Genomic DNA, 15,128 nt, shown 5'->3' with positions numbered 1-15,128 from the left:
TATCTCCAGGTATGATTGAGCAGCTTCCAAATTGTTTGTCTGCTTGTGTGCATGAGGCATTGAATGGGAGCAGCATTTGGAAGGCATGCTGTTCCTTGTAGTGCCAATGGGAGATCCTGGGGGTGGTTCCCTGGTAAGTTAGCTCTCAGTCTGGAACTGTTTTAGTAATGGCCTTTATTATGAGGCATACTGTGACAAATTACATGGCCCAATGTGGGCACTGCTATCAAGTAGTTAGGACTGCTGTATCAGAGAAGCCGTGAAGTGGCCAGCAGCTAAACATGTGTTTGCAAACATTTGTGACAAATTCTCTGAATTTTATTACCAGATAGATTCAGGGATGGTTACAGGTAATTTTCAGTGTGCGGAAGGGAATTTGGGGGTGGGGATTTGCACCCCCCTTCCTCCTTGTTTGTTTGTCTGTGACCCCTCCCCCTTCCAGCACCTGATATATAATTATCTCCAGGTATGATTGAGCAGCTTCCAAATTGTTTGTCTGCTTGTGTGCATGAGGCATTGAATGGGAGCAGCATTTGGAAGGCATGCTGTTCCTTGTAGTGCCAATGGGAGATCCTGGGGGTGGTTCCCTGGTAAGTTAGCTCTCAGTCTGGAACTGTTTTAGTAATGGCCTTTATTATGAGGCATACTGTGACAAATTACATGGCCCAATGTGGGCACTGCTATCAAGTAGTTAGGACTGCTGTATCAGAGAAGCCGTGAAGTGGCCAGCAGCTAAACATGTGTTTGCAAACATTTGTGACGAATTCTCTGAATTTTATTACCAGATAGATTCAGGGATGGTTACAGGTAATTTTCAGTGTGCGGAAGGGAATTTGGGGGTGGGGATTTGCACCCCCCTTCCTCCTTGTTTGTCTGTGACCCCTCCCCCTTCCAGCACCTCATATATAATTATCTCCAGGTATGATTGAGCAGCTTCCAAATTGTTTGTCTGCTTGTGTGCATGAGGCATTGAATGGGAGCAGCATTTGGAAGGCATGCTGTTCCTTGTAGTGCCAATGGGAGATCCTGGGGGTGGTTCCCTGGTAAGTTAGCTCTCAGTCTGGAACTGTTTTAGTAATGGCCTTTATTATGAGGCATACTGTGACAAATTACATGGCCCAATGTGGGCACTGCTATCAAGTAGTTAGGACTGCTGTATCAGAGAAGCCGTGAAGTGGCCAGCAGCTAAACATGTGTTTGCAAACATTTGTGACGAATTCTCTGAATTTTATTACCAGATAGATTCAGGGATGGTTACAGGTAATTTTCAGTGTGCGGAAGGGAATTTGGGGGTGGGGATTTGCACCCCCCTTCCTCCTTGTTTGTTTGTCTGTGACCCCTCCCCCTTCCAGCACCTGATATATAATTATCTCCAGGTATGATTGAGCAGCTTCCAAATTGTTTGTCTGCTTGTGTGCATGAGGCATTGAATGGGAGCAGCATTTGGAAGGCATGCTGTTCCTTGTAGTGCCAATGGGAGATCCTGGGGGTGGTTCCCTGGTAAGTTAGCTCTCAGTCTGGAACTGTTTTAGTAATGGCCTTTATTATGAGGCATACTGTGACAAATTACATGGCCCAATGTGGGCACTGCTATCAAGTAGTTAGGACTGCTGTATCAGAGAAGCCGTGAAGTGGCCAGCAGCTAAACATGTGTTTGCAAACATTTGTGACGAATTCTCTGAATTTTATTACCAGATAGATTCAGGGATGGTTACAGGTAATTTTCAGTGTGCGGAAGGGAATTTGGGGGTGGGGATTTGCACCCCCCTTCCTCCTTGTTTGTTTGTCTGTGACCCCTCCCCCTTCCAGCACCTGATATATAATTATCTCCAGGTATGATTGAGCAGCTTCCAAATTGTTTGTCTGCTTGTGTGCATGAGGCATTGAATGGGAGCAGCATTTGGAAGGCATGCTGTTCCTTGTAGTGCCAATGGGAGATCCTGGGGGTGGTTCCCTGGTAAGTTAGCTCTCAGTCTGGAACTGTTTTAGTAATGGCCTTTATTATGAGGCATACTGTGACAAATTACATGGCCCAATGTGGGCACTGCTATCAAGTAGTTAGGACTGCTGTATCAGAGAAGCCGTGAAGTGGCCAGCAGGTAAACATGTGTTTGCAAACATTTGTGACGAATTCTCTGAATTTTATTACCAGATAGATTCAGGGATGGTTACAGGTAATTTTCAGTGTGCGGAAGGGAATTTGGGGGTGGGGATTTGCACCCCCCTTCCTCCTTGTTTGTTTGTCTGTGACCCCTCCCCCTTCCAGCACCTGATATATAATTATCTCCAGGTATGATTGAGCAGCTTCCAAATTGTTTGTCTGCTTGTGTGCATGAGGCATTGAATGGGAGCAGCATTTGGAAGGCATGCTGTTCCTTGTAGTGCCAATGGGAGATCCTGGGGGTGGTTCCCTGGTAAGTTAGCTCTCAGTCTGGAACTGTTTTAGTAATGGCCTTTATTATGAGGCATACTGTGACAAATTACATGGCCCAATGTGGGCACTGCTATCAAGTAGTTAGGACTGCTGTATCAGAGAAGCCGTGAAGTGGCCAGCAGCTAAACATGTGTTTGCAAACATTTGTGACGAATTCTCTGAATTTTATTACCAGATAGATTCAGGGATGGTTACAGGTAATTTTCAGTGTGCGGAAGGGAATTTGGGGGTGGGGATTTGCACCCCCCTTCCTCCTTGTTTGTTTGTCTGTGACCCCTCCCCCTTCCAGCACCTGATATATAATTATCTCCAGGTATGATTGAGCAGCTTCCAAATTGTTTGTCTGCTTGTGTGCATGAGGCATTGAATGGGAGCAGCATTTGGAAGGCATGCTGTTCCTTGTAGTGCCAATGGGAGATCCTGGGGGTGGTTCCCTGGTAAGTTAGCTCTCAGTCTGGAACTGTTTTAGTAATGGCCTTTATTATGAGGCATACTGTGACAAATTACATGGCCCAATGTGGGCACTGCTATCAAGTAGTTAGGACTGCTGTATCAGAGAAGCCGTGAAGTGGCCAGCAGCTAAACATGTGTTTGCAAACATTTGTGACGAATTCTCTGAATTTTATTACCAGATAGATTCAGGGATGGTTACAGGTAATTTTCAGTGTGCGGAAGGGAATTTGGGGGTGGGGATTTGCACCCCCCTTCCTCCTTGTTTGTTTGTCTGTGACCCCTCCCCCTTCCAGCACCTGATATATAATTATCTCCAGGTATGATTGAGCAGCTTCCAAATTGTTTGTCTGCTTGTGTGCATGAGGCATTGAATGGGAGCAGCATTTGGAAGGCATGCTGTTCCTTGTAGTGCCAATGGGAGATCCTGGGGGTGGTTCCCTGGTAAGTTAGCTCTCAGTCTGGAACTGTTTTAGTAATGGCCTTTATTATGAGGCATACTGTGACAAATTACATGGCCCAATGTGGGCACTGCTATCAAGTAGTTAGGACTGCTGTATCAGAGAAGCCGTGAAGTGGCCAGCAGCTAAACATGTGTTTGCAAACATTTGTGACGAATTCTCTGAATTTTATTACCAGATAGATTCAGGGATGGTTACAGGTAATTTTCAGTGTGCGGAAGGGAATTTGGGGGTGGGGATTTGCACCCCCCTTCCTCCTTGTTTGTTTGTCTGTGACCCCTCCCCCTTCCAGCACCTGATATATAATTATCTCCAGGTATGATTGAGCAGCTTCCAAATTGTTTGTCTGCTTGTGTGCATGAGGCATTGAATGGGAGCAGCATTTGGAAGGCATGCTGTTCCTTGTAGTGCCAATGGGAGATCCTGGGGGTGGTTCCCTGGTAAGTTAGCTCTCAGTCTGGAACTGTTTTAGTAATGGCCTTTATTATGAGGCATACTGTGACAAATTACATGGCCCAATGTGGGCACTGCTATCAAGTAGTTAGGACTGCTGTATCAGAGAAGCCGTGAAGTGGCCAGCAGGTAAACATGTGTTTGCAAACATTTGTGACGAATTCTCTGAATTTTATTACCAGATAGATTCAGGGATGGTTACAGGTAATTTTCAGTGTGCGGAAGGGAATTTGGGGGTGGGGATTTGCACCCCCCTTCCTCCTTGTTTGTTTGTCTGTGACCCCTCCCCCTTCCAGCACCTGATATATAATTATCTCCAGGTATGATTGAGCAGCTTCCAAATTGTTTGTCTGCTTGTGTGCATGAGGCATTGAATGGGAGCAGCATTTGGAAGGCATGCTGTTCCTTGTAGTGCCAATGGGAGATCCTGGGGGTGGTTCCCTGGTAAGTTAGCTCTCAGTCTGGAACTGTTTTAGTAATGGCCTTTATTATGAGGCATACTGTGACAAATTACATGGCCCAATGTGGGCACTGCTATCAAGTAGTTAGGACTGCTGTATCAGAGAAGCCGTGAAGTGGCCAGCAGCTAAACATGTGTTTGCAAACATTTGTGACGAATTCTCTGAATTTTATTACCAGATAGATTCAGGGATGGTTACAGGTAATTTTCAGTGTGCGGAAGGGAATTTGGGGGTGGGGATTTGCACCCCCCTTCCTCCTTGTTTGTTTGTCTGTGACCCCTCCCCCTTCCAGCACCTGATATATAATTATCTCCAGGTATGATTGAGCAGCTTCCAAATTGTTTGTCTATATTTAAAGGGAAACACATGTATTTAACTGAGGTGTATTTAAGGGTAAATTGCACTTACTTGGTTGTGTGTCCCAGGAGGGGGGAATCCATGACTGTGCAGGCTGATGGATTCTCCCAGACCTTTTCCCCAAAAACGGAATACTTTCCCTTCCAGCCTCACACTTGAAAGGGGCATTGGTAGAGAGAGAAGAAGCTCAGCTTTAAAACAAGCTGAGTGGTTTTCTGGAGCTCCATAGGGATCACCCGTAGTGGCCAGGAAACCTGGACCGGGGAGCTAGGCTGCCCAGCTCTGGAGCCCAAATCCAGGCTGCAGGCAGTGGGCTAGGTCCCGGGCAGGTTTCTGGAAGTCAGTTTAGGCTGGAAAACTTCCCCCAGCCTAGACTGAATGGCACCGGGGCGTATCCTGATCCTCCAGGATGGGACAGTCAAAGGAGAACGACCACTCCCCACTGTCCATAGAGAACAATGTTAGCTGTGCATGTGACCAAGGCATGCACAGCCCATGGGTAAACATTGATTGGTTGTACACCACAAGGCGGGCTTACCCCCTGTGGTAATGTGTATTGGAGTAGGATAAAAGGAGGGCAGTTGCCCCATGAATTTGTATTGTATTGTACCATCTTTATTCTGCTGGAACATCTTGTTGTTAAGCTGTGGCCCCTAGCAATAGGGATGAGTCTTTTTTAAGGCTATTATTGAGCAAATAAATATCTGCCTCAAGAAGATTGCTTCATCTTGTGACCTACAGGGTTATGCCAAACATAGCCCCGTCCTCCGGCTGTTCAGGGAAGCACCTAACGTCTCCAAGTTCCGCCTTCCGCCAGCTACCGGTAGAGGCCTAGCAAGGATTCGTCAACACCACGCGGTGTGTCGGCACATACAGAGCAGAACCGTGGTTCCAAACGCCACGGCAGGTTAGGAGTTTGGTGGTGGCAGCATAAACCCGCCCACTGCGCAGTGGGTGGAGTCAGTAACAGGCGGTTACTGATGGTAAGCGGGAATCCCCTATGTGTTCAGGTCCCGTGTGACCTAACCCTCCATTCTGTGCACAGGAGATGGGACGCGAAAGCGGTGAGTGCTTTCGTACGAGACCGTCCTGTCACACATGCCCATGGTAGAAGTGCTCCTTACACATATGCTCATGGTAGCAGTGCCACTTACACACATGCCCGCGGTAGCAGTGCCGCTAATACACATGCCCACGGTAGCAGTGTCACTTTATCTGTGCTTCTTATATACATGCCTATGATAGCAGTGCGACTTATATACATGCTCACGATAGCAGTGCTGCTTATATACATGCTCATGGTAGCAGTGCCACTTATACGCAAACCCACAGTAACTGCCGCTTATATACAAGCCCACGGTAGCAGTGCCACTTATACACATACCCATGGTAATAGTGCCACTTATGTACATGCCCACGGTAGCAGTGCCACTTATACACATGCTCACAGTAGCAATGCCACTCATACTCATACCCACGGTATCTGTGCCGCTTATGTACATGCTCACGGTAGCAGTGCCACTTATACACATGCCCACGGTAGCAGTGTCACTTATACACGTACCCACGGTAGCAATGCCACTTGTATACATGCCAACGGTAGCAGTGCCGCTTAAAAAAATATTCAGACAAAATTGGAAGCACACACTTGCAACAGAAGGATTCATAAAATTTCTGTAGAGAACAAGGTTTTCAAGGAGTTAAACTCACTGTTTTGTTGGGCTGCCCTAAACCTAAACAAGTGCATCAGCATGTAGAGGGGGAACGGCTCAGAAACCCGAGTGCAGGGAGAACTGTTCCTTGCTTAAATCACCAGCAGCAGGAACAGAAACTGAAACTAGACAGCCCCTGCGGACAGAAGGAGTTTCAGACTGTTATGTAACTCCTCCTGCCACTGCGTGCTCTACTTTACTGGGAGGGAGGAACGGAGAGGAGATCAGTGGGTGGTCTTGACTGGAGCTTCATTCTGCTGGCGCCGCTGAAGTGCTGCCTGTCACAGAGTCTGAGAGGTGCAGCGGAGCCAGCAGCAGCTCACAGCAACAGGGTCGCAGATCAGGGAGAGCGGCTCTCTTGCCCAGCGCCTCCCTGCTTTGCAGACTCTGCTGAGCGGTTAGCGCCAGCTTTGCCCTACCATATAACTGACAGAGAGAGATAAATATACTATTTTGGTTTAAAAGCTCCCCTCTGCCAAGTTAAGGGGGTTGAGGGGGCCCCAGAGATATCAGTGTACTGGGCCCCAAGATTTCTGTTGCTGGCCCTGCACCTGAGCCACATCTGAGAAAGCCAGAAGAGCCCAACAATGCCCGGGGTCAAAATTAGAACTGGCTCTGCAACCACTAAACCCACCAGTACTGATCATTCCATGGACTCAGTAGCGGCAAAACACTGACGGGCCTGGCTCTGCTTCTATGACGGCACACCTGGAGACTGCTCCACGGCACAGTGGTTAAAAAACACTGCTGTAGCATATGCAGAATCATACCAATTGGATTATGTTTGTGCTTTTCACAGATTTACTCCGATTTTTTCATCGTTTTGTCCTTAAATGAGGTTATCACTAAAACACTGTAACAGTAATAAACAACATAACTACAGTGGAAATTGGGTTCATACCAAGCCTTACATAGGCAAAGATAAATAGGGAAACCCTACAATAAAAATCTATACGTATAACAAAACGGTAATAGGCCCTACACACTACGCGATAACACTGAAAGATATGAACGATCTCGTTAATGAGATATAGTTCATATCTTTCAGTGTGTAGGCACCAATGATGAACGATGCGCGACCCCCGCGCTCGTTCATCGTTGGTACTGGCTCGTTTATACATGCATGCCAATATGTATCTTTAAGATAAGTCACCGCATAAATACACGGATGGCCTTCATTTAAAACATCATGATGCACAGACGTACCTTACTAACATAACAATATGTAGCTGTAATCCCGTAGCAGTTTCTGTGTTCCTTACAGATCCCTATTTCCGTATATTGTAAGGAAGGGAATGGACTTGCTTACTCTAAAACGGATGTTTTATTAAAAAATGAAAAATTCACCAAAATTCCGGAATTAATGTATTAATGGCCTGTGTGATGGAATATCGTCCGATTACATACAAAACAAAGGCATTATATGTAAAAACCAGCAGCAGTGAATGGACATACATAAAAAATAAAGGCAGAGAGCTTTTTCTATTTTTTATGTATGTCCATTCACCACTGCTGGTTTTTACTAGAGATGTGCACTGGACATTTTTCGGGTTTTGTGTTTTGGTTTTGGATTCGGTTCCGCGCTCGAGTCTTGGATTCGGACGCATTTTGGCAAAACCTCCCTTAAATTTTTTTGATGGATTCGGGTGTTTTAAAAAAAACAAAACCTAAAAAACAGCTTAAATCATAGAATTTGGGGATCATTTTGATCCTATAGTATTATTAACCTTAATAACCATAATTTCCACTCATTTCCAGTCTATTCTGAACACCTCACAATATTATTTTTTGACCTAAAATTTGCACCGAGGTCGCTGGATGACTAAGCTAAGCGACCCAAGTGGACGGCACAAACACCTGGCCCATCTAGGAGTGGCACTGCAGTGTCAGACAGGATGGCACTTAAAAAAATAGTCCCCAAACAGCACATGATGCAAAGAAAAGAGAAAAAGAGGTGCACTGTGTTTGCTGGATGGCTAAGCTAAGCGACACAAACACCTCAATATCACAGGAATTATTTGTTCTAATCAATGGTATTATTGGTCCAAATCACTGGAAGAATATGACAAAATCACAGGAATTATTCGTTTTAATCAATGGTATTATTGGTCCAAATCACTGGAAGAAAATGACAAAATCACTGGAATTATTTGGCAAGATCACTGTAATTAATAATTATAAATCACTGATATTAATTGGTAAAATCTCGCTATAGACTTCCTAGTGAAGTGGAATCTAGATGGGAGTTTGTACCGGGGATACAATAACTTCATCAATTGTCTAAATCCCAATGCACTAATGGCGGAAAACGGGTGCACGTCTAACAGCGCACTGATTATACTGAGAATTGATTATACTGATCACTGATTATACTGAGCACTGATTATACTGAGCACTGATTTTACTGAGCACTGATTATACTGAGCACTGATTTTACTGAGCACTGATTATACTGATCATTGATTTTACTGAGCACTAATTATGCTGATCACTGATGATACTACGGAGAACTGACACTGAGCAGCGAGAACAGCACTGGACTGTTGCACTGTAGTATACTGGTCACCACAATGCAGCACTGACACTGAGCACAGATATTAAGCACTGATCAGCATACTAGAAGTGACACGGTGCAGCAAGATAACGCTATGGCCTACTGTACTGTACTACTATATACTGGTGGTCACCACAATGCAGCACTGTACTACTATATACTGGTCACCACAATGCAGCACAGATATTGAGCACTGATCAGGATACTAGAACTGAGTCTGACACGGAGCTGCAAGATACAGCAATGGACTACTGTATTGTACTACTATATACTGGTGGTCACCACAATGCAGCACTGTACTACTATATAGTGGTGGTCACCACAATGCAGCACAGATATTGAGCACTGATCAGGATACTAGAAGTGACACAGAGCAGCAAGATACAGCAATGGCCTACTGTACTGTACTACTGTATACTGGTGGTCACCACAATGCAGCACTGTACTACTATATACTGGTCACAACAATGCAGCACAGATATTGAGCACTGATCAGGATACTAGAACTGAGTCTGACACGGAGCTGCAAGATACAGCAATTGCCTACTGTACTGTACTACTATATACTGGTGGTCACCACAATGCAGCACTGTACTACTATATACTGGTGGTCACCACAATGCAGCACACTGAGCAAAGATATTGAGCTTTTCAGGCAGAGAACGTAGCCACGTCTTCTCCGCTCAATCTACAATGCACAAGTGAAAATGGCGGCAACGCGTGGTTCTTTATATGGAATACGAATCTCGCAAGAATCCGACAGCAGGATTATGAGGTTCGGCCTCGTTCGGGTTAACCGAGCAAGGCGGAAAGTACAGAGGCTGTCTCGGACCCGTGAAAACCACGTGAAGTTCGGGGGGGGGGGGGGGGGGGGGGGGTACGGATCTCGTCGAACCGAACCCGCTCATCTCTAGCTTTTACATATGGTGGCTTTGTTTTAAAGATACCTTGATAAGTCTAACTTATGCATAAGTCTGTACCTATGCATATTGATATCCTGTGCTCCTTTTGAGTGTAATCTCGCTGTTTTGTAAACGTACTACACCATATATCTTTTATCTTTTTTTTCTGAGTTTAACCGCATCATAAAGTGGGAACTTATACAAGTATCAAAGACTAAAGAAACTGCTACATGTTTTGAACCACTTCATCCTGTGTGAATGGGAAAGACGAAGTTGAAGTTTGGGAAAGACGAAGTTGAAGTATCTGATTTTGTCGGTTCACACTGGGTGTTAAAGCTAAAGATACCTTGAGCCTAAGTGACCTCATCACTATGTGAGTTTAGGTACGCTATACCTGTTATATGGATTCAGCATAATCATCGCTATACTCTTTGGTGGAGGGTGTCTCCAGAAATATCAAATATACTACAGGTTGAGTATCCCATATCCAAATATCCGAAATACGGAATATTCCGAAATACGGACTTTTTTGAGCGAGACTTAGATAGTGAAACTTTTGTTTTCTGATGGCTCAATGTACACAAACTTTGTTTAATACACACAGTTATTAAAAATATTGTATTAAATGACCTTCAGACTGTATATAAGGTGTATATGAAACATAAATGAATTGTGTGAACGTAGACACACTTTGTTTAATGCACAAAGTTATAAAAAATATTGGCTAAAATGACCTTCAGGCTGTGTGTATAAGGTGCATATAAAACAAAAATGCATTCTGTGCTTAAATTTAGGTCCCATTGCCATGATATCTCATTATGGTATGCAATTATTCCAAAATACGGAAAAATCCGATATCCAAAATACCTCTGGTCCCAAGCATTTTGGATAATGGATACTCAACCTGTATACTATATTTTCTGGTTTTACTTTTGAGGATCTTCGTTTTGACGGACGATGGATTCCATATATGAATGAGAAATCGATAAAAAGAAAATTGGGTTACAGCCTTGTATTTAATGGACTAAAGTATTCCCTCATTTTGATTGGAACAGAATTATGCGCTTTTTCCTGTAAACTTTTTTCCATAATAGACAACAAGGGCCTAAACCAGAAATAACCAGTCTTAGCCGGTCTGGTGGGGTGTGTGAGGTCATGCTGTGATGTCATAATGGCAACTGCCTATACAGGGCTCTGCTGTTGCTGTCTCTTGCATATGCCTCAGAGGCCTGGCACGGCATAGCACACTGGTAGAAGGTTAGTGACTGGACAAAGATAAGAGCAGCTTAACTCGAATTGTCGGCAGACTTTTAGCATGACTATTATAATTTCTCTAACGTCCTAAGTGGATGCTGGGACTCCGTAAGGACCATGGGGAATAGCGGCTCCGCAGGAGACTGGGCACAAAAGTAAAAGCTTGAACTAGCTGGTGTGCACTGGCTCCTCCCCCTATGACCCTCCTCCAAGCCTCAGTTAGATTTTTGTGCCCGAATGAGAAGGGTGCATGCTAGGTGGCTCTCCTGAGCTGCTTAGAGTAAAAGTTTATTTTAGGTTTTTTATTTTCAGTGAGTCCTGCTGGCAACAGGCTCACTGCATCGTGGGACTAAGGGGAGAAGAAACGAACTCACCTGCGTGCAGAGTGGATTGGGTTTCTTAGGCTACTGGACATTAGCTCCAGAGGGACGATCACAGGTTCAGCCTGGATGGGTCCCGGAGCCGCGCCGCCGGCCCCCTTACAGAGCCAGAAGAACGAAGAGGTCCGGTGAAATCGGCGGCAGAAGACGTTCCTGTCTTCAACTAAGGTAGCGCACAGCACTGCAGCTGTGCGCCATTGCTCTCAGCACACTTCACACTCCGGTCACTGAGGGTGCAGGGCGCTGGGGGGGAGCGCCCTGAGACGCAATAAAAAAAACAGAAATACCTTAGGATGGCAAAAGAAATACATCACATATAGCTCCTGGGCTATATGGATGTATTTAACCCCTGCCAGTTTTCCAGAAAAAAGCGGGAGATAAGGCCGTCGTGAAGGGGCGGAGCCTATCTCCTCAGCACACAAGCGCCATTTTCCCTCACAGTTCCGCTGGAAGGACGGCTCCCTGACTCTCCCCTGCAGTCCCTACAGAATCAGGGTAAATACGAGAGAGGGGGGGCACTATTGGCAGCTAAATTATAAACAGCAGCTATAAAAGGGAGTAACACTTATATAAGGTTATCCCTATATATATATAGCGCTCTGGTGTGTGCTGGCAAACTCTCCCTCTGTCTCCCCAAAGGGCTAGTGGGGTCCTGTCCTCTATCAGAGCATTCCCTGTGTGTGTGCTGGGTGTCGGTACGATTGTGTCGACATGTATGAGGAGGAAAATGATGTGGAAGCAGAGCAATTGCCTGTATTAGTGATGTCACCCCCTAGGGAGTCGACACCTGACTGGATGGTTGTATTTAAAGAACTACGTGACAATGTCAGCACTTTACAAAAAACTGTTGACGACATGAGACAGCCGACAAAATAATTAGTGCCTGTCCAGGCGTCTCAGACACCGTCAGGGGCGATAAAACGCCCGTTACCTCAGTGGGTCGACACAGACCCAGACACTGATACTGAGTCCAGTGTCGACGGTGAGGAGACAAACGTAATGTCCAGTAGGGCCACACGTTACATGATCACGGCAATGAAGGAGGCATTGAACATTTCTGACACTACAAGTACCACAAAGAAGGGTATTATGTGGGGAGTGAAAAAACTACCAGTAGCTTTTCCTGAGTCAGATGAATTAAATGAGGTGTGTGATAAAGCGTGGGTTTCCCCCGATAAAAAAGTGCTAATCTCTAATAAATTATTGGCACTATACCCTTTCCCGCCAGAGGTTAGGGCGCGTTGGGAAACACCCCCTAAAGTAGATAAAGCGCTCACACGTTTATCTAAACAAGTAGCGTTACCGTCTCCTGATACGGCCGCCCTCAAAGAGCCAGCGGATAGAAGGCTGGAAAATATCCTGAAGGGTATATACACACATACTGGTGTTATACTGCGACCAGCAATCGCATCAGCCTGGATGTGCAGTGCTGGAGTGGCGTGGTCGGATTCCCTGACTGAAAATATTGATACCCTGGATAGGGACAGTATATTACTAACTATAGAGCATTTGAAGGATGCATTACTATATATGCGTGATGCACAGAGGGATATTTGCACCCTGGCATCAAGAGTGAGTGCTATGTCCATTTCTGCCAGAAGAGCGTTATGGACGCGACAGTGGTCAGGGGATGCGGATTCCAAACGACATATGGAAGTATTGCCGTTTAAAGGAGAGGAGTTATTTGGGGCCGGTCTATCGGACCTGGTGGCCACGGCAACGGCCGGAAAGTCCACCTTTTTACCCCAGGTCACCTCTCAGCAGAAAAAGACACCGTCTTTTCAAACTCAGTCCTTTCGTTCCCATAAGTACAGGCGGGTAAAAGGCCACTCATTTCTGCCCCGGGGCAGAAGAAGAGGAAAAAGACTGCACCAGGCAGCCTCTTCCCAGGAGCAGAAGCCCTCCTCTGCTTCTGCCAAGTCTTCAGCATGACGCTGGGGCTTTACAAGCGGACTCGGACACGGTGGGGGCCCGTCTCAAAAATTTCAACGCGCAGTGGGCTCACTCGCAAGTGGACCCCTGGATTCTGCAGGTAGTATCACAGGGGTACAAACTGGAATTCGAGACGTCTCCCCCTCGCCGGTTCCTGAAGTCTGCTCTACCAAAGTCTCCCTCCGACAGGGAGGCAGTTTTGGAAGCCATTCACAAGCTGTATTCCCAGCAGGTGATAATCAAGGTACCTCTCCTACAACAGGGAAAGGGGTATTATTCCACGCTGTTTGTGGTACCGAAGCCGGACGACTCGGTGAGACCAATTTTAAATCTAAAATCCTTGAACACTTACATAAAGAGGTTCAAATTCAAGATGGAGTCACTTAGAGCAGTGATAGCAAACTGGAAGAAGGGGACTATATGGTGTCTCTGGACATCAAAGATGCTTATCTCCACGTCCCAATCTACCCTTCTCACCAAGGGTACCTCAGGTTTGTAGTACAAAACTGTCATTATCAGTTTCAGACGCTGCCGTTTGGGTTGTCCACGGCACCTCGGGTCTTTACCAAGGTAATGGCCGAAATGATGATTCTTCTTCGAAGAAAAGGCGTTTTAATTATCCCTTACTTGGACGATCTCCTGATAAGGGCAAGGTCCAGGGAACAGTTAGAAGTCGGAGTAGCACTATCTCAGTTAGTGTTACGTCAGCACGGGTGGATCCTAAATATTCCAAAATCGCAGCTGATTCCAACAGTCTCCTGTTCCTAGGATTGATTCTGGACACAGTCCAGAAAAAGGTGTTTCTCCCAGAGGAGAAGGCCAGGGAGTTATCCGAGCTAGTCAGGAATCTCCTAAAACCAGGCCAGGTGTCAGTGCATCAGTGCACGAGGGTCCTGGGAAAAATGGTGGCTTCTTACGAAGCGATTCCATTTGGAAGAATTCATGCAAGAACGTTTCAGTGGGATCTTCTGGACAAATGGTCCGGATCGCATCTTCAGATGCATCAGCGGATAACCCTGTCGCCAAGGACAAGGGTGTCTCTTCTGTGGTGGCTGCAGAGTGCTCATCTACTAGAGGGCCGCAGATTCGGCATTCAGGATTGGATCCTGGTGACCACAGATGCCAGCCTGAGAGGCTGGGGAGCAGTCACACAGGGACAAAATTTCCAGGGCTTGTGGTCAAGCATGGAAACATCTCTTCATATAAACATTCTGGAACTAAGGGCCATTTACAATGCCCTAAGTCAAGCAAAACCCCTGCTTCAGGGTCAGGCGGTATTGATCCAATCGGACAACATCACGTCAGTCGCCCACGTAAACAGACAGGGCGGCACGAGAAGCAGGAGGGCGATGGCAGAAGCTGCAAGGATTCATTGCTGGGCGGAGAATCATGTGATAGCACTGTCAGCAGTGTTCATTCCGGGAGTGGACAACTGGGAAGCGGACTTCCTCAGCAGACACGACCTTCACCCGGGGGAGTGGGGACTTCATCCAGAAGTCTTCCAAGAGATGGTAAACCGTTGGGAAAACCAAAGGTGGACATGATGGCGTCCCGTCTCAACAAAAAACTGGACAGATATTGCGCCAGGTCAAGGGACCCTCAGGCAATAGCGGTGGACGCTCTGGTAACACCATGGGTGTACCAGTCAGTGTATGTGTTCCCTCCTCTGCCTCTCATACCAAAAGTACTGAGAATCATAAAAAGGAGAGGAGTAAGAACTATACTCGTGGTTCCGGATTGGCCAAGAAGGACTTGGTACCCGGAACTTCAAGATATGC

Source organism: Pseudophryne corroboree, chromosome 1 (assembly GCF_028390025.1).
Source record: "Pseudophryne corroboree isolate aPseCor3 chromosome 1, aPseCor3.hap2, whole genome shotgun sequence".
NCBI lineage: Eukaryota > Metazoa > Chordata > Amphibia > Anura > Myobatrachidae > Pseudophryne > Pseudophryne corroboree.
Note: the sequence above shows the minus strand (reverse complement) of the source record.